This window comes from Pyrgilauda ruficollis, unplaced genomic scaffold, assembly GCF_017590135.1.
Source record: "Pyrgilauda ruficollis isolate IOZ18807 unplaced genomic scaffold, ASM1759013v1 scaffold40, whole genome shotgun sequence".
NCBI classification, from domain to species: Eukaryota; Metazoa; Chordata; class Aves; order Passeriformes; family Passeridae; genus Pyrgilauda; species Pyrgilauda ruficollis.
Window position 1 is genome coordinate 1,379,601 of NW_024525490.1, and position 17,027 is coordinate 1,396,627.

Genomic DNA, 17,027 nt, shown 5'->3' on the forward strand with positions numbered 1-17,027 from the left:
GGAGGGGGGCTGGGAGCTGGGCTCTGCTCGTCCTGGTTCTGCTTCCTCATGGATTCATTCAGCTGCCTGGAGAGCTGCTCCCAGCTGTCCCCACCACAGCAGCAGCAGTGGCAGGGGAGGCTGAGGGGAGCAGGCAGGGAGAGGGAGGAGGTTGTAGAAGAGAGGCATTGCCTGTGTGGGCTTGTTCACCTGCACAGGAAAACAGAAACTCATGGTCCTTGTTACAGCTCTACATCGTGTTTACAGGATGGAGGACATCTCTGGTGCCAGGCATAATGGCTCCATGTTGTTTTCACTCTCTGGGCTATATTTGAAGCAGATCAGCTTTTATAATCATGCCTAGAGCACCCAGTTCTGCAGAAGGCTGCAGCTCTCTGTGGCATCGGGAACCCCTGACAGCCTCAATCCGTCCCCATCACCTCCATCTCTCCTACATTTCTTCATGGCAAATTCACAACCCTTATTTAAGCCCATACTGGACAGTGGTGTTCTTCCTAGGAGAACTCTGATGCTTCCTACCCCTTTAGCTGGGTAACTTGTCCAGACTCAGGATTTATGCAGAGGTAACATGGACATCTGTGAAGCAGAAGTCAGCTGATTGTGGAAAAGGTAACACTGTAATTAAGAAGACAATTTTTCTGCTGGGATAAGGTGCAGTTCACTTAGGGAGTCTTTATGGCAGAGCTAACTAGGAACGATGGTATGAGCAAAACTTTCAGAGTTTAAGTCACCAAAATGCTTGGATATGCCAGTACTGCAGATTATTTTTTAAAAATCCTGAAGGAGTCACTAATACCTAACTCCAATGTTTACTCTCCAAAATAGACTGTGGAGTTATTTCCCTTGTACAGGCCATCAGATGTTTTATTATTTCATGCCATATGCAGCAGTTTGCTCAGAAAAGACTGAGAAAGGCATTTAGAAACACTTCTAGACTGTTGGTTGCATGAACAGGGCAGAGAAAAGGGATGAAGCTGTTCATCCCTCATATACAATAAAGCACTGACAATTGCCTCTGATACACAGGATTAATCTCTCTCCCTGCATTTTGTGCAGTTCCTGACCCCAAAGGAGGTTCTGAGAGGTCTGTCTGAATTGTTAGTGTGATAGGCCTAGTTGGTGGACTGGGAAATAATGCAAATGTGGAGCTGTATGACAGTATTGTACATTTTCAGTTGTGCCCAAGGAGGCATTTATGTTCCCAGGGCATGTGGACTCATCCTCTGATGCAGTGGAGATGAGTAAGTTTTGTGTGCCTGGAAAAGATCTGATGTTGATGAATTAGTTTAATGGAATCATTAAGATTGGAAAAGAACCTTAAGATCATCACAGTGATAGATATATTTATGGGGGGCGGGCAGAGAGCACAAAACTGGGTTTGTCACAAATCTTGTCTCTCTTTGGAAAAGGAGTACTCCGGTTCACTGGGATTTACTGTGCACATTCATACCTTGTATTGGCTGCCTAAAAAGACTGTTTTCAATGTGACACTGCCTCTGTTCCTTTAAAATCTGTGGCACTTGTTCTGCCATACAGTTTCTTAAAAGTGTTGTCACTAACATATCTCCTAGTGCCTTTTGTACTTTAAGAAGTTTAAAACCCCATTGTCCTAGACCCTTTAAACTGAAGAGTGTCTCATCTTTTTATGACAGTAAGATGATGCTGAGAGATTTAGGGCATGAGAGACAGCATATAAAAGTGTGCTGGACACTGCTGTTTGCTGCAGACAGATTCAGAGTCTGGTCCCTCTCTCAGTAGTTTATGCAGCAGAGTTTTAATGCAAAAGGCTCAAGAGCCCCAGGATCTGGAATAAAACCCAACATGATTGATTCTTGCTCAGCTGCAGGCCACAGGCACTGCAGGCAATGGTGTCTCTTGTCATCCCTCTGATCTAGAGTTTGCATTCCTCTCAGCAGAGAAGCCTGGTTGCTGCAGTGCATGTCTTGCTTAACAAGTGAAGTCAAAATGCAGCAGAAACACAGTGTGGTATACAGGATTAAGCTTATATTGAGCTTTGCTACGCTAGCTTTCCTTCAGCTGTAATTCCTACCATCTTCTCCACTGACTGCTGTGAGTTCCTGTGGCATCCCACATTGGGTCACTGGCATGGCAAAATGAGGCCATCACTGGAAACTTGGTGCAATGATTAGAGTGGCAGCTGTATCTGTTATTTTCTTACACAGCTCTCAGAGCTCTCCTCTGCTGTGTCCTCTCACAGCAGCTTCTCTTGCTGCGTCAGGTTTGCGGTGAGCGACACTGCTAATCTGCCAGGCTGGGCCCCTGCACACAGGATGCTTCCTCCTTGTTGACAGCTTGCCTAGGAGGGATTTTGTGCTGCAGACCTTGGAAAAAAATTAGAAAAAAAAAAAAAAGAGATAAATGTTGCCCTTCCTCCTTTGTCCGTGTGTGAAAATGAGCATTTGGGATTCTGCCTCTGCTGCCACACAAAAGAGCCTTTCTCTCTGCCTATCCCCAGACTGAGTTTCCTCACTGGTCCCACTGTTCTCTCTGGATACCATTCAAGACACAAGTTGCAGTAACTAAATGTCCTCTGCTGTTCAGAGGCGTCACTGCATCTTACATAAAAATTGTCTTTAAAACCTTAAACAATTCATCAAAGTGATCATTCTGTGTGACACTGAGGTTTTTTCTGCATTTGAATAGCTTTACCAATGCTTAAAGAGTATTGTATACTACCATACACAAATTATCTTTCTTCATAAATACATATAAAATATCCTTGAACATTAAGTAGAATAGCTGCTGTGTCAGCAGATGCTTGTGCTTAGCTTAACAGTTTGTGCCAGCATAGTCTTACTGCTGAAATGCTGTACCCAGGTGAGACAATGGAGAACAGGTCTTTTTTTACTGTAATTTGATCAAATGTCACCTGTGGGATTGAGTGAGATTATTCCACGTGGAAACTAAGCATATGTCCGTGCCACAGTGGTGCCATATTTGCAGACAGGCACAGAAAGAGAAATACTGCAGGGAGAAAATCTCATTTAATGACTTGTAGATATATTAAAAATGTGTATTTTCTTGATAACTTTGCTCCAACAGGTTAGAACTGAATGAAATGCCTTAGCTTTATGGTTTTTCCCTCTTTCACAAGGAAAGAAGCTTTGAAAATATATAGGTAATTGCAGAACAGTGTTGGAGAAACTGACTGCAATGCTGTAAAAGGAAGGCAGCACAAAGATGGCAAATAGTAAATCATAGAACTGAAGGTGCAGCAACAAGAAGATGCGAAGTCTCTTAACTAGAAAGTGAAGTATATCCAGAACTGTAACAAAAGGTGTGAATATTTTGGTAGATGCAGATCTTGCTTTTCCTCACTCAGGCTATGACTGAGCTATGCAGTTTTCAGGGAGACTCACCTGAGACTGCTTTGTGTGGTACATGATGGTCCAGGTGGGCAGCAAGTAACTCATATGCCCCGTTTGGCTTTTCAGGTGCCCAGAGTGAGCTCAGGCTGTTGATCTGAACATCTTATTCCTCTGAAAGATCTTGTTCTGGTGGTTTCAGGGAAGAAAACTCAAAATTCAGTTATTAATCTCCTGGACTTAATGAAGGGCTGGTTTTCTTCTTATCCCATTCCCAGACTATTTAGGCAACGTGATGCTTGAAATAAGCTTGATGGGGTTTTGGTTTTGCTTTGTTCTGGGTTTGGGGTTTTTTAAAATTTATTTTTTAATGCCATATAGTCTATTTAATCTCTTCTTTCTGGACAAGGTCCTGGACACTAGTCCTGGTGTAGCCATTTGGTCTGTGTCATGTTGCTCCTGGCCCTGTAGTAACAAATGTATCAGTTTCCTCCTGCTTCCTCCACAGATCCTACAGTTTGTGTCACCCACATGGAGCCTGAGTGTGTCTTTCCTCCCATATGCCACGGCTGGCAATAAAAATGAGCTTCATGAGAACAAGGAGGAGCGCTCTCCAGAAGTGCTTTATCACACAAAGTGTCTCAGTATGCATCTTTTTGTGGGGATGAAGTCATGCAGATATTGCAAAAAGCAAGGGCTCTGCAGTACAGGAAGAAAGCTGTGGGCTATTCCTAAGTGGAGTGAAAAAGAAAGGCATTCCCTTCACATCCTGAGCAAAAGTAATGAATGACACAAAATGCTTCTCTTGTGGATGTGGAATTAAATGTGAAATAGAGGTAGGGTACAGCTGTCCAGGTGACAGAATTCCATCAAGTCCCTTAGGATAGTATGAGAAAACAAAGGATATTGGGTTACCATGTGAGTTTGTCACACACCAAGGAGAAATTTGCCATTTAGCTAAAAGTCTGAACAGGAGCATTATTTGTAAAATGAGGATTAATTGCATAGGTGAGATTGGCTGAAATATTGCACCTACTTTCAGGCACTGTCCTCAACTGGAAATGTAGATTCAGTGGACGGAGTTCAGAGGGAAGCAACGTGCGTTTTGGGAAATGAAGGAAGTTTCAGAGCACTGGCTGTGTTCGATTTAGGAAAGGAAACTCTGAGTAGAGAACATGTAAAGTCTTTCATTATGTAAAAGAGCACTATCAATAATTGCTCTTTGTTTGTTTAGGAAATGCAGAAAGAAATCAATTAACTTTTGCTTACTCTCCTACTAGAAATATTCAGGCTGGATAATATGAAAAATTTGTTAAGGTAGTAATAGTCCCATTAATCTACCTAAAGTTGCAACACCTCCTTATTTTTTATTTGTTTATTACTAAAAATCTCAATACCTGAAATGTATTACTCTGTATTTTGTAAGTTCTAGAAGTGTCTTTAGGTCATACAGTACTATTAAGTAATTTCAATTTTAATTGGACAATGACGCCATGTTTCTAACAATATATGCTTCTAATTATCTTGAGAGCACAGTCTGAGAGCTTATGGGCTCACCCACTCACATGTAATCTCATGCTGAACTTTGGAGAGAGCTCAGCAGACTGTAGTCTAATAAAGCACAGGAGAAAAATAACTTGGAGACTGAAAAGCCCTCAAAGAGGATAACAAACATGGAAAATGGTTGATTGATTGACTGATTGATTGATTGATTAAATGCTTCATGAAAAGGATGTGAGGAGAAAGAACAATTGATAATGTCATGTGAGAAAGTGACCTTGGCAAAACAAGGCACGCAGGTGATGAAGGAATATCTGACACAGAGCTGTACTAGAGCCATGTGAAAGGGGGAGAGTGGGCAGACTTAAAGCAGTGGCAGATGAAGCGGAGGAGGCAGCAAAGAAAAGCTGCCACATACATGAGGATGGAAGCTGCCACATACATGCCCCTTCCTTATATTACTGGATGGGAGGAGAGTCTGTTTTGAAAGCGCCGTAAAGCAGAGAGATGGCATTCTTCAGTGTGCACACTGCACAGCGTGCTACTCTGCACAGCTCCTGAAGAAGGCTTAGCTGTCATCAGGAATGAGTGGCTCTTCCAGGCTTGCCTGTTCAGAAGCACTTTCCTATTTTTGTCACCACAAATATTCAGTTTTATCTGGACTTCATGTTCCTTCTCCTGAGCCAGCCTATGTGTGAATATAGACAAGTCTTGTCTGTTTTAGTTTCTTTGCTCCAGTTAAACCCTGAGTTTATACTTTAATGATTCCATTCCTTCATTTGAAATTTGTCACTTCTCTTATTGTATGCTGTTCTCCTCTGCTACAATTACAGACTTTCAAGAGGGTTAGTGACCCTGCCATAGTATGCCCACGCTGCTTCACCTCTATACTGCTCCTGTGGTACTTGCCTCTTCCCTGCCCTCACTCCAATACTGCTTAGCAGTTTTCATTCTCAGCAACTGCTCCATTTTTAAGTCTACCAGATTCTGGTATTGTCAGACATATAGATAGATAGGTAGATGTAGATACATACATACATATATATGTGTATATACTATTAAAATGAACAGGGTTATGGCTGTCATGGTTGATCCCTAGAACTACTGGCATCCCTAGGACTACTTTATACTGTGCCATAAAGCTATCTTACCTCCTAGTAGTGCAGGAGGACTGCCACCAAACCACCATGGGCAATGATGCTTTGCTCAGGCTGAATCCTGCCTGTACTCAGGAATTATCTGGGAAAGCACTATGTCTTATAGTCCAAAAGAGAAGAATTTAAATACTGTTAAAGTGTTGATGGCTGAATTACCATGCCTGGGAACCTCCTGTTAGCTTCACAGAACCATAGAATTACAGAATCACTGGGTGGGAAGAGACCTTCAAGATCATCAAGTCCAGCCCATGACCAAACACCTCAACCAAACCATGGCAAAGAGTGTCATGTCCAGTCTTTTTTAAACACATCCAGAGATGGTGAGTCCACCACCTCCCCAGGCAGCCAATTCCACTACTTTATCACTCCTTCTGTAAATAACTTTTTCCTCATATCCAACCTCTATTTCCCTTGGTGCAGCTTAAGCAGTACCCTCAGGTCTCTTTCTGCCTGGGCACTGTCCAGCCACTCTTTCCCCAGCCTGTAACATTGCAGGGGGTTGTTGTGGCCAAAATGCATTCTGTCTTCCACGCACACTAAGAACTTCCTGGACTGCCTATTTTTTTCTGTATTAAGCTCTCAGCAGCTGTCTGGTAGGTTAAAGTCACGTAAAGGAACAAGGTGACCCTGAAACATTCTCCAGCTGCTTATAGAATAAGTTGTCCACCTGGTTGGTGGACAGTTGTGGTGGAAGTTGTCCTTCCTGGCTGAGTAGACAACAACAGACTCCCAGTAGGGTGTCAGCCTTGTTGATAATTCTCACCCATAGGCATTCAACTTTGTCATCATTAGTTTCAATATCAATGGCATCAAACGCCTCCCTAATATAAAGGGCCACCTTTCCACCTCTTCTCCCTATCCTGTCTCTCCTGAAGAGCTTGTAGCCATCCAGTGCAGCACTCCAGCCATGAGAGTCATCCCACCACGTTTCTGTGATGGCAACTACATCACAATTCTGCTGCTGCACCATGGCCTCCAGCTCTTCTTGTTTGTTACCCATGCTGTGTGCATTAGTGTACATGCACTTCAGCTGGGCAGGCTTACCACGCTTGGGCCTGCTTCCAGCCAGCCCAGCTGCATCTCCTTCCCCCTTCAAACCTAGTTTAAAGCCCTCTCAATGAGTTCTGCCAGATCATGAGCTAAAATCCTTTTGTCCTTAACAGAGAGATGGAGCCCATCCAGTTCCAGCAGGCCAGGAGCCAACAGTATTGCCCCATGATCAAAGAACCCAAAATTCTGCTGATGACACCAACCCTTGAGCCACTTGTTGATAATGTAGGCTCTCCTATTCCTTTCACTGTTTTCTCTGCCACCAAGAGGACTGAGCAGAGCACTGCCTGAGCTCCTGCCCTGTCAACCACTTGACCCAGTGCCCTAAAGTCCCTTTTAATTGCCCTGACACTTCTCTTTTCAATCTCATTGCTGCCAGCCTGGAGTATCAGCAGAGGGTAATAATCAGAGGGGTGAGTCAGCCCAGGAAGTCTCTCACTGATATCCCATACCTGGGCCCCAGGGAGGCAGCAGAGCTCTCTGTGGGGTGGGTCCAGTGTTCCCCTCAGAAGAGAGTCACATATGGGGCCCTCTGTTCCCCTCAGAAGGGAGTCACCCTCTATGACTATCCTTCTTTTCTTTTTAATGTTAGAGGTGATGATCCGTCTGACAGATGAAGCTTGATGAGTAGTCAGTGTGTTCTACCTTCAGAAGTTGCCTTTAGAGAAGGCTGCCCTCCAGGGTCTGATCCAGGCAAACATAAACAGGATAACAACTCAGGAAGCCTCAGCTTGGCTGTTATCCATTTTGGCATGAACAAGTCTAGGTTGTCTTCACAGGGCTGGGGGCTGGTGCCCATCACTGCACTTGCTGCTGTGCAGCAATGATATACAAAAATAAAAAATAAAATTACTTTGCAAATCTGAGGAATCGGAGAAAAAAGCTCATGTTCTTACTGCATGTGCTGTTAAACACAAGGCTAAGAAGAATGTCTCCTCTGAGAAGTAGATGCAGGAGCTGGTTTTGCACACCTCTAAGATCTCTGCCACTTTGGCACCTATGTCTGAACTACTTATCCTAGGAGGACAAATTTTACTTTGGAATGGGATGGATTGCATTTGTGGAGAGGCTTTCTCCACTGACAGTATAGACAGTCCATGGTAATGAGTTCAGGCACATCTGCAGGGGGGATAAGCTATATAATAGCAGTCTGCACTCACATTATAGGACAGTTGCATTCAAGGTGGTAAATCATCAGCTGAGAATCAGCTTTGAATGGATTAAATGAGAAACAGTTGTTCATGGAAGTGAATAAAAATCACAATATTGTCTTGGATCAGTGGTTATGTCTCTGGGTCTGAAGTGCAGAGACTTTTGTTTCGTGACCCCTTTTTTCACTAAATATGCAAAGATCAACATTTTCTGCAGATCTGTGAAGCAGAATCTGAGCAGGGAAGCTTATGCATTTTTGTGAGAGGCTGAGTTCCCAGCAGACCAAGATAGAGCTGAAATGTCTCTGAGGACTGTAGCTTGTTGGAAATATATTTTCGTAAGGGATGGTGGCATTGCTGTTGTCTGGACCAATAGGGAGGAAACACATGCTGCTACTTGTTACAGGTGATTTTGTGTTTGTCCTCCCCTGCGACTAGGTGTAGCCATAATTCTGTGTAGTCAGATCCAGTTATGTGAAAAATCTTCTGGATTTTATTGGTGAAATATAGGGACCTTCCCCCCCGCCTTTTAATAATGGTGGATTTAGGTAGAATTTGTGTGGTAGAGGGTCTGTGCTTTCCCTCTGGTATAAGTGCTAGTAGAATTTAAGTACCCTTCTGCCCTTATTATAATAATTCTCCTCTGGAAATGTTGCTTCTCAGAGTCTGGCGTTGTGAGCTGAGAACTTCTTGCCTTGGGGCCCCATCTAGTGGGTAGTGGCTTCTACTGAGCAGCAATAAGGACAACTTTATTTGTGCTGCTGAGAAATGAAAAGCAGGAAAATGAGCTGATACAAAAATTCCCTACAGAGTTTAATAATCACAAATGAAATTATTATTTGTTCATTCTGGCCCTGCTGTAATTTTTTTTTAAATTTCTCTCTACAAAGACAATGTTACTTTGCATTTTGTGCCAAGGGATTTTCATAACATAATGGAGACATACCCTAATCGTGGGGAATAAAAAAAAAAGAAAAGTAGAAAAGAAAAGATAAGAGGAGAGGACAGAAGAGAAATCATCAATTCCTTCTCTGTAGTCCTGCATTTCTTTTATTAATGGAATGGCTGTATTATTTCACTGAGTGTGCTGCAACCATTGGTAAGTGACATGAGGATTTGAGTATTACTCTGTGAAGTTATCCATAAGCTAAGAGGCTTCTTACGTAAACTTGAAGATAGAAAAAAATTCCAGCCACACAAAAAAGTCTGTCAGAGCCAAACATTTAAAATCTGTATTTTGTCTTGTCAGAAGTGCTCATATGCCAGATGCTACAAGGGTAACCATGTTCAGACAGGACCTGTTTGTTATATGTATTTATTAGGAAAAGCAAATGTCTTGATAAATGAAAAAAGGTTTTATGGCTATGTCCAAGTTACTTTTACAAATGACATTTTTCTAGTTCATCTGTCAAATGAATTTAGTGAGCCAAATTTGGGTTTCAATTGCAGTTAAGTTATTCAGAGTAGCCCAAGGGAGCAAGATGAGTAGCTAGACAAAATATGTGGCCACAGCTGTCTAATATTTTGCCTTTTAAAAATAAAAAGAAAAAGAAAGAAGGAAATAGCTAACCTATCTGGTAAGAGCAAAGCCATTTTCTCTGGCAAATGTATTTTACAGAACTAGCTGTTTTGAAGACAGTGTCTGTAATATAGCTAGTAGTCTTTCAATTTAAGATGAACCCAAATAAAAGCACTTTCTGAAGTGTTTTTGTGCTATCTGTATCTTCAGAGATCATCATAAGGGACAGAGATTGGGTACTCCTGCATTTGTGTAACAGAGTTATTTTGCAAAAAAGTTATTTTATAAAGGTTAGGCTGATTGTTTTTATTAAGCTGCTTAGTGGGGTTATTTTAAAACTATGAATGAAATTCCCAAGGTAGAAATATCAGAAGATAAATGAGAGTCTGGCTAAAATAAAAAGACCATGTTTGAGAAAGAAGCCTTTTCATAATTGCACTCTTGACCTTGAACATCCCTTTGTCTCAGTTATTCTTTCTTAGACTATTTTTTTTTCTTTTTAAATTCAGCATGTGTGTGGAAAAGACAAATGGAGTTGCTTTCCATGCCTTGAAAATCTGACTCTTTGGTTTGCTATTTATAAAGGATGGAGAATTTCCAAATACGATATGTGAGTGTGTTTTAGTACGAAATAGTGATTTTTATTGGTTTTCAGCCTCTTTCTTTTGTTCTTTAGCTTGTATTGGCAGCATCCTTTTAATAACACATTTACGTTTACCTATTTTGTTAGCCTAGGTTAGTTTTATGCTGTCTCAGGAGTCATGTGGATAGTGGGAAAGATCTTTGTGTAAATTTATCTCTGTGCAAATCCTGGAGAAGCTCCAAATTAATTTTTTTTCCTTCACTGTGTTTCTCAGCCTGTAAGGACTAAAATAGTTTCCAAAATAAATGATCCTGGAAAAAATTACTTTCAGAATAAATGATCTGAAGCACAGTGCTGGAGTTACAGCAGCTGGAATGGTCTCGTAAGTCCCATTACACTGAACAAAAATTGACCTAGCTCAGCTCCCCAGGAAAGGCATGAAGGTCTGACAGAGGTGAATGCTGATACGATTTTTAGGAAATAGATCTTATTTGTGAGAGAAACTTTGTATCACAAATATATATATTCCACTCTAGACTAGATAGCAAATGCCTTTTTAACTCTGATTTCTGAATTTCAGAAAAAGTCCTTGAACTGAAACAGTACTGATACTAATGATAAATGAATGTTCTTCTGTTGCCTGCATTGAGTGTCACATCCCAGGTTTATTCTGTATGGTCTCCTAGGTGAGCTATTTCCAGATGAAATATTCAAATTTTAAAGAGATTGGGCGCAGTGTCAAAAATAGCCATTCGGAGAGGGAAAATTCAGTCCCTTTTCATTCCATGTGGAAGTCAATACCAAAGAGGAGGAGTTGCAGCAGAGGAGCAGAGCCCCAGACCCCCCTAACCAGTAGAGGGAGGAGGGGATGGGCAGATGCAGGGCAGAGTGCTAAACCTGGAGCTGCACGGCCAGGGGCTGTGGCTGTCTCCAGCTCAGAGGGCAGGCTGTCTCTGAGGAGACCTTTGGAAAATGGTTTAAAAGTTTTTTCATTCTGACCTCGGTCTCAGGCTTGGTGAGCCACTGGCAATAGCAGCTACAAGGCTGGTGGGAGCAGCCTCACATCCAGACACTCCCCTGGCCTGTGGCTGCCCTCTCATCTGTTCTTCAAGCTCCATGGTATGGGTTGGGCCCTCCACCCATGGCTGATCTGCTGTCCCAATGCCAAAGGGAAGACAGAAGCGTATCTTAAGAATTCATAAACGATGTAAGTACACCTTCATTGTGGCCTGAAAGTTCTCCTTGGACCTGAGAAGCCTTTGCTAGCAATTCAATATCCACAGATGTACTTATCTGTTGAATGTAAGCTAATATTTCATATACTATAAATACGACATTCAATATGAAGTTTGATATTTATCATTACATTACAGCATAAAATTTAAATAATTTGCAATATTGAAATCACTGATGCCTATTTGAAACTGGAGTTTGTGAGTCATAATGTGTTGCAGAAGTTAAATGAAGCTTTAAAATAAAATCCAGCATCTGAATGGACCAGTTGGCTAAAGGCAAATACTATATCATGGAAACCTTGCTCTGTTATTTTGGGTTCCTTACTCACCAAATGCTACATTCTGTGGTATAAGGAAGGCAGTAGACATTTCCTGATGAAAGCAGTTTCACTGATGGCCAACACAATGTAATGTATTTGAAAAAAAGTCAGAGGTGTGGAGGAGACTTTCACCAACTTTCCCTCCCAAATGTAACTTGGAATTAATAAGAGCCTCCTCCTGCCCTGCCCTTGGCCACATCTCAGTTCCCCAAGGCCAATCTACAGTTTATCACATTCCTGAGCATCACTAGAAAGAACCTGCTTCTGTCTTCTTTACACACTCCCTTTAGGTATTCATACACATTCATAAAATCCCCTGACATTTCTGTTCTCCAGGATAAGCAGCCAAGATTCCTCATCCTCTCCCTGTATATCAGTTGCTCTAATCCCTTAATCATCGTCATGCTATGTCAGTGAAAACACTTACGTATGCAAATTTTAATAATGCACATAACAATTATTCCAAGTATGGTAAATGAAACACTAGTTGGTAGTCTTGTAAATGGTGGCCAGAATTATCAAATCATGAAACTCCCTTGAATGTTTTAAAGAAATCTGAGGAGATTCTGGATATTATTAATTTTAAAGAACTCTTACAGGCAGCTGTCTTTGTTTAGCTGCTATTCAAATTATTTCCTGGAGGAGGTTGTTGATCTTTGGTGTTGATCTTTAGCTATAACGTATCTGTCTAGAAAGATGTCATCGTACATCGTACAAGAGGAACCAATTCTTCAGATCTCTGTCATACACAATGATTTATCTTTCCTCCTTACTTGGCTGCTGTTTTCTATTATTTTCTTTCAACAGATTACATTCACCAAGCAAGTGTTCATTAGCTTCTGGAATATAGATCAATACTTTGGCCTTTTCCTCCTTAACATCCCTGGTGCATATTTCATAAGTTTTGTCTTAACATAAGAATGACTTTTTTATACCAGCCCTAGAGGTACATTTGGTGTCCTTGCCCTGTCTACAGCAAATATTAAGTCCCTAGGAAAGATTTAAAGAACAAAGCAAATGCATGTGTTGTGCTGTTCCCCAGAGCAATTTACATCCTCTTACCCAATTTTAGGTCAAGTCCTCTATGGGAAGAATATGGCACCTCTGCAGCTATGAATTCAGAAGGGCTGGATGTGGAGGGCTGCTTTCAGGACCAGAATTAACCTACCAGGTTCCAAGTGGCTGTGAGTTCTATCAGCAGGAGGTTTGACTGGCTGTAGAGAGACCCATCAGAAGACTAATGGATGTCATTATTAGTTATATGTGTAAGTTATGTGTTACTCTGCTTGTTGCACGTTTGAGTGGTGAGAGATAGTGGCATTGTCTTCCTGGTCACTGTCTCATCTTCTGGGCTGGCACTAATGATGGGACATGTGGAAATCTCCCTTTTCTTTCTTTTTGAGAATTATTAAGGGAGGTATGGGGAGGTGGGAGGAGGTGGAATAGCAAACAATAATAATGAATAAGGCACACAGCAAATCAGAAGTCAAACTGTTGAGATAGCTGCTCTATAGGTAATAACCTGAGAACTGAGCTTTAGTGGACTATTTCTATGTGGCTGTCATGAGGCACAATTGTTTCCCAGGGTATGTGGCACATCAGGAAATTCCTGTCATACATCCATTAGAAAGGGAGTAACACTGCACATACATTTCCTTCTGCTGTTAGGGAGATTATATGTGTAGTCATCTGTTCTTTTTTCAGTGCTGTATTTTTTTTTCCAGCTGAAAAATGAAGGCAGTATTTCTGTTCCTCATGTATCATATATGAGTTTAAAGTGTGTTATTGATCAACAGTGCACAGAAAACCAGCCATCATATTTTGTTGCCCATCTGAACTCACCAAGTCCAGAACAGAGCTCTTATCTTCCCTTACATAGGCCTCTGTTTACTCTCTTCTTTCATGACTCCTGCAAAGACATGATCTTCCAAGCTGTTGGGAAGTGTCTTCAGCAGCAGCTATCACAATCAGCTTTATCCTCTTTACATCTTTATATTAATTAAACCTGGGATTAAGCAGGAAAAAAAGCTCTACAAAGGATATTTATCTTTTTATAGACACAAAGCTGAAGCTCAAGTCAAAGCTTTTATATTACAGTTAAGTAAGGCAATGCAGGTTGCTTAATTATCATTTCCCAGAAAACTTCTGAAAATATCATAATCCTAAGGTGTCCTTTTGGTAAGGTTCCTTTTCCTACACACTTCTTTCTGGAATATTATTTTTTTGTAACAGAATCACAGAATCAGAGAATGGGTCATGTGGAAGGGACCACAGTAGATCCTGTGGTCCAACCTCCCTGCTCAAGTAAGGCCATCCTAGAACACACGGCACAGAATTGTGCCCAAATGGTTCTTGAATATCTCCAGGGAAGAAGACTCCACAACCTCTCTGGGCAATTTGTTCCAGTGCTCAGTCACCTGCACAGTTAAGGAGTTCATGCGGAGTTCATGTTCATGTGGAACTTCCTGTGCATCAGTTTCTGCCTCTTGTCGTATTGCGGGGCACCACTGACCAGAGCCTGGAAACACCCTCTGACACCCTCCCTTCAGATACCTATAGCTATCTCAGTCATCTCTTCTCAAGGCTGAACAGTCCCAGCTCCCTCACCCTTTCCTTGTACAAGATGTTCCAGACACTTAATCATTTTCATAGCCCTCTGCTGGACCTGCTCCAGGGGCTGCATGGTTCTCTTGTCCTGAGGAGCCCAGAACTGGACAGAGCACTCCAGACGTGGCCTCACCGGGGCTGAGCACAGCGACAGGATCACCCCTGTGACCGGCTGGCAATGCTCTTCCTAATACACCCAGTCTTCTTGGCCAGAAAGACACACTGCTGGAAAGTTCATACTGCTTCTTTGACATGAATTATTGCATGGAAGGTAAACATACGGTAAACATAAGAGTTGGAGAAAAGTGTGAGCAATAAGTAAGGATTAATTCCTGGGTACATCCAAATTAGGACCTACTTCCTTTTATAGTACAAGTACTTCAGCCAGCTGGTGCTTTAACCCTATGTTTTATCAATTGTGTGGTGTCCAGTCAAGAGTTCCCATGCACTAGAAATTCCAGGCAGCTGATTTGGGTTCCTTTGTCAAATAAAGAACAGCAATCTATCAGTCACTGAACTTACTGGGGTTCTAGGCAACCTCAATGGTTTCTGTGATGTTGTGATGTTGCTGTTGTTGCCCTGTCATAAATACCCAGACATCTTGACGACCACACTCAGCTCAAGATTTTTTCATCTCCTGTGCTGCTGCAGTATTTGTGTCACTTGGGAAACACTGCCAGTGGATGGGATTGGGTACAAGTGTAATCAGAAAGGCCACCGAGGCAGGGAAGGAGGACAGCTGTCCTAAGCATTCAGAGCTTTACATTCTGTGCCGTTCTGATGTGACGTAAGCCTCAAGATATTTATTAAGCTGGATGAAAGCCTGCTTTGGTCTTGCAGCTCTCTGAATCTGCCTAGCATTTATTTAGGATATGTTACAGTAGATACCAGATGCTGGTGGTACCTAATGCTGCCTAATTGCAGTAGAAAATCAGAGTAAAAGAGACAGGTGGTGCAAAAAAACTCTACTGCCATCTCAAGCTATCTGTGTATCTGGAACACATATCTATCTCAGATTAAAGTTAAGAATAAAAGAAAAATTGTTTGATTCAGATATCAGTAAGGTAGAAATCAAAATATAGGTACTTATATCTGCAATTTTTTCAATCAGTATTGTAAACATTACCTTGTGATTTAAAAACAGTTGCAGAGGAATACTCAGCAGGCCAGTATGTGAAATAAGACCTAGTCTGGATGAATGATGAAAAAAAGAGAACAAATTAAGAATAACTTTTCTAAGTTTTGTTTTAATGTGAACAGTGTTTGAGTGGGGAATTCTAAAGTTTTTATTTGGGTAAAAGCACCCTTTGAAATGAAATGAGTCTTTGACTCTATGTGAAATGAATCAAGGACAATAGTGGATGACTGATTTAGACAACTTAATGGCAAAGAGTGAGAAGCTTAAATACTCAGTGAAATGGCATGGACAAAGAGTTTAGCAAAACCTGCCCATTAGGAATACTCACTGCTGAGCAGGAGGAGCAGCAGCAGTAATGGAGAGAACTGGTGACCTCCAAAGGTGGCTTGGCCTGAAGCACCATTATATGAACCATGGACAGAAACAGTAGTTGCACATTGGGATGGAATAATCCAGTAGGTCTCTTCAGTATGAAGATGTAATGAAGTCCTGCTTCATTTTTTATCCACTATGGCATTGGTCTTGAAGACCTGGAGAAGCAGCTACTGAGCAGTTGGAGAAGAGTCAGTGTGGTTCATTAACACTCCTGCTAAACAGTGGTTTCTTTATTTGTTCTTACTAAAAACATGAAAATCTATCAAAGTTGTAAATTTGGGGCCTGCCTGAGACCATCAGTCTTAGCACACTTCTTGTTATATCTACCTATGGTAAGCTCATTCTTTTGCTTATAGCAACTACAGAATCAAAGATATCCAGCAATAGTGAGAAACAGGAATTAAGGGGTCCAGCTGACATAACTCCTTAAGAAAATTGTTCCTGATCTGCATTTGCAATAGTTCTTGCCCATTTACAGGGAAATGTTGTCAGATCTTCATTCTTTGGAGCTGTTGGGGATTTAAGTAATTTAGTTCTGAAATAAAAAAATTATCATTTTTGTAATGAGAGTTACCAAGGAATACAGTAAAAGTTTATTATTCTAAAGTACAGTAATGATCATATATGTCAGGCAGTATATTGTGTGGCATGGGACATCACAGCTATGCGCTTTCAGTGACATGAACTGGTGGAGATGCCATAAAAAGTTCAATTACCTTGAATAGAAGGATATGCCTGAACTTGATACCGTTTGAGGCTTTGATGTCAGCTTCATGTTGGACTCATAATGCAGGTGCTGCTGTGTGATCTGTATGTATTCCTTTCCTTCTCCTTTTCCTCTGTGAAACAGGAGCAGATAATTTCTCAAACATTATCTGTTTGAGAAATATGTGAGGATATGTGGAGTGTGAGAAGATTTTACCTGGAGATGTTGAGATGGGGTAAGAGGAGATCCTGAGTGCTGGACCAGAGGTGTGAGAGTTGGTAGACCTGCATAAAGTGATGAAGAAATGTTTAGGGGAAGAAATCAGAGGAGCAAACAGAGGATCACCCAGAAAAGGCTATC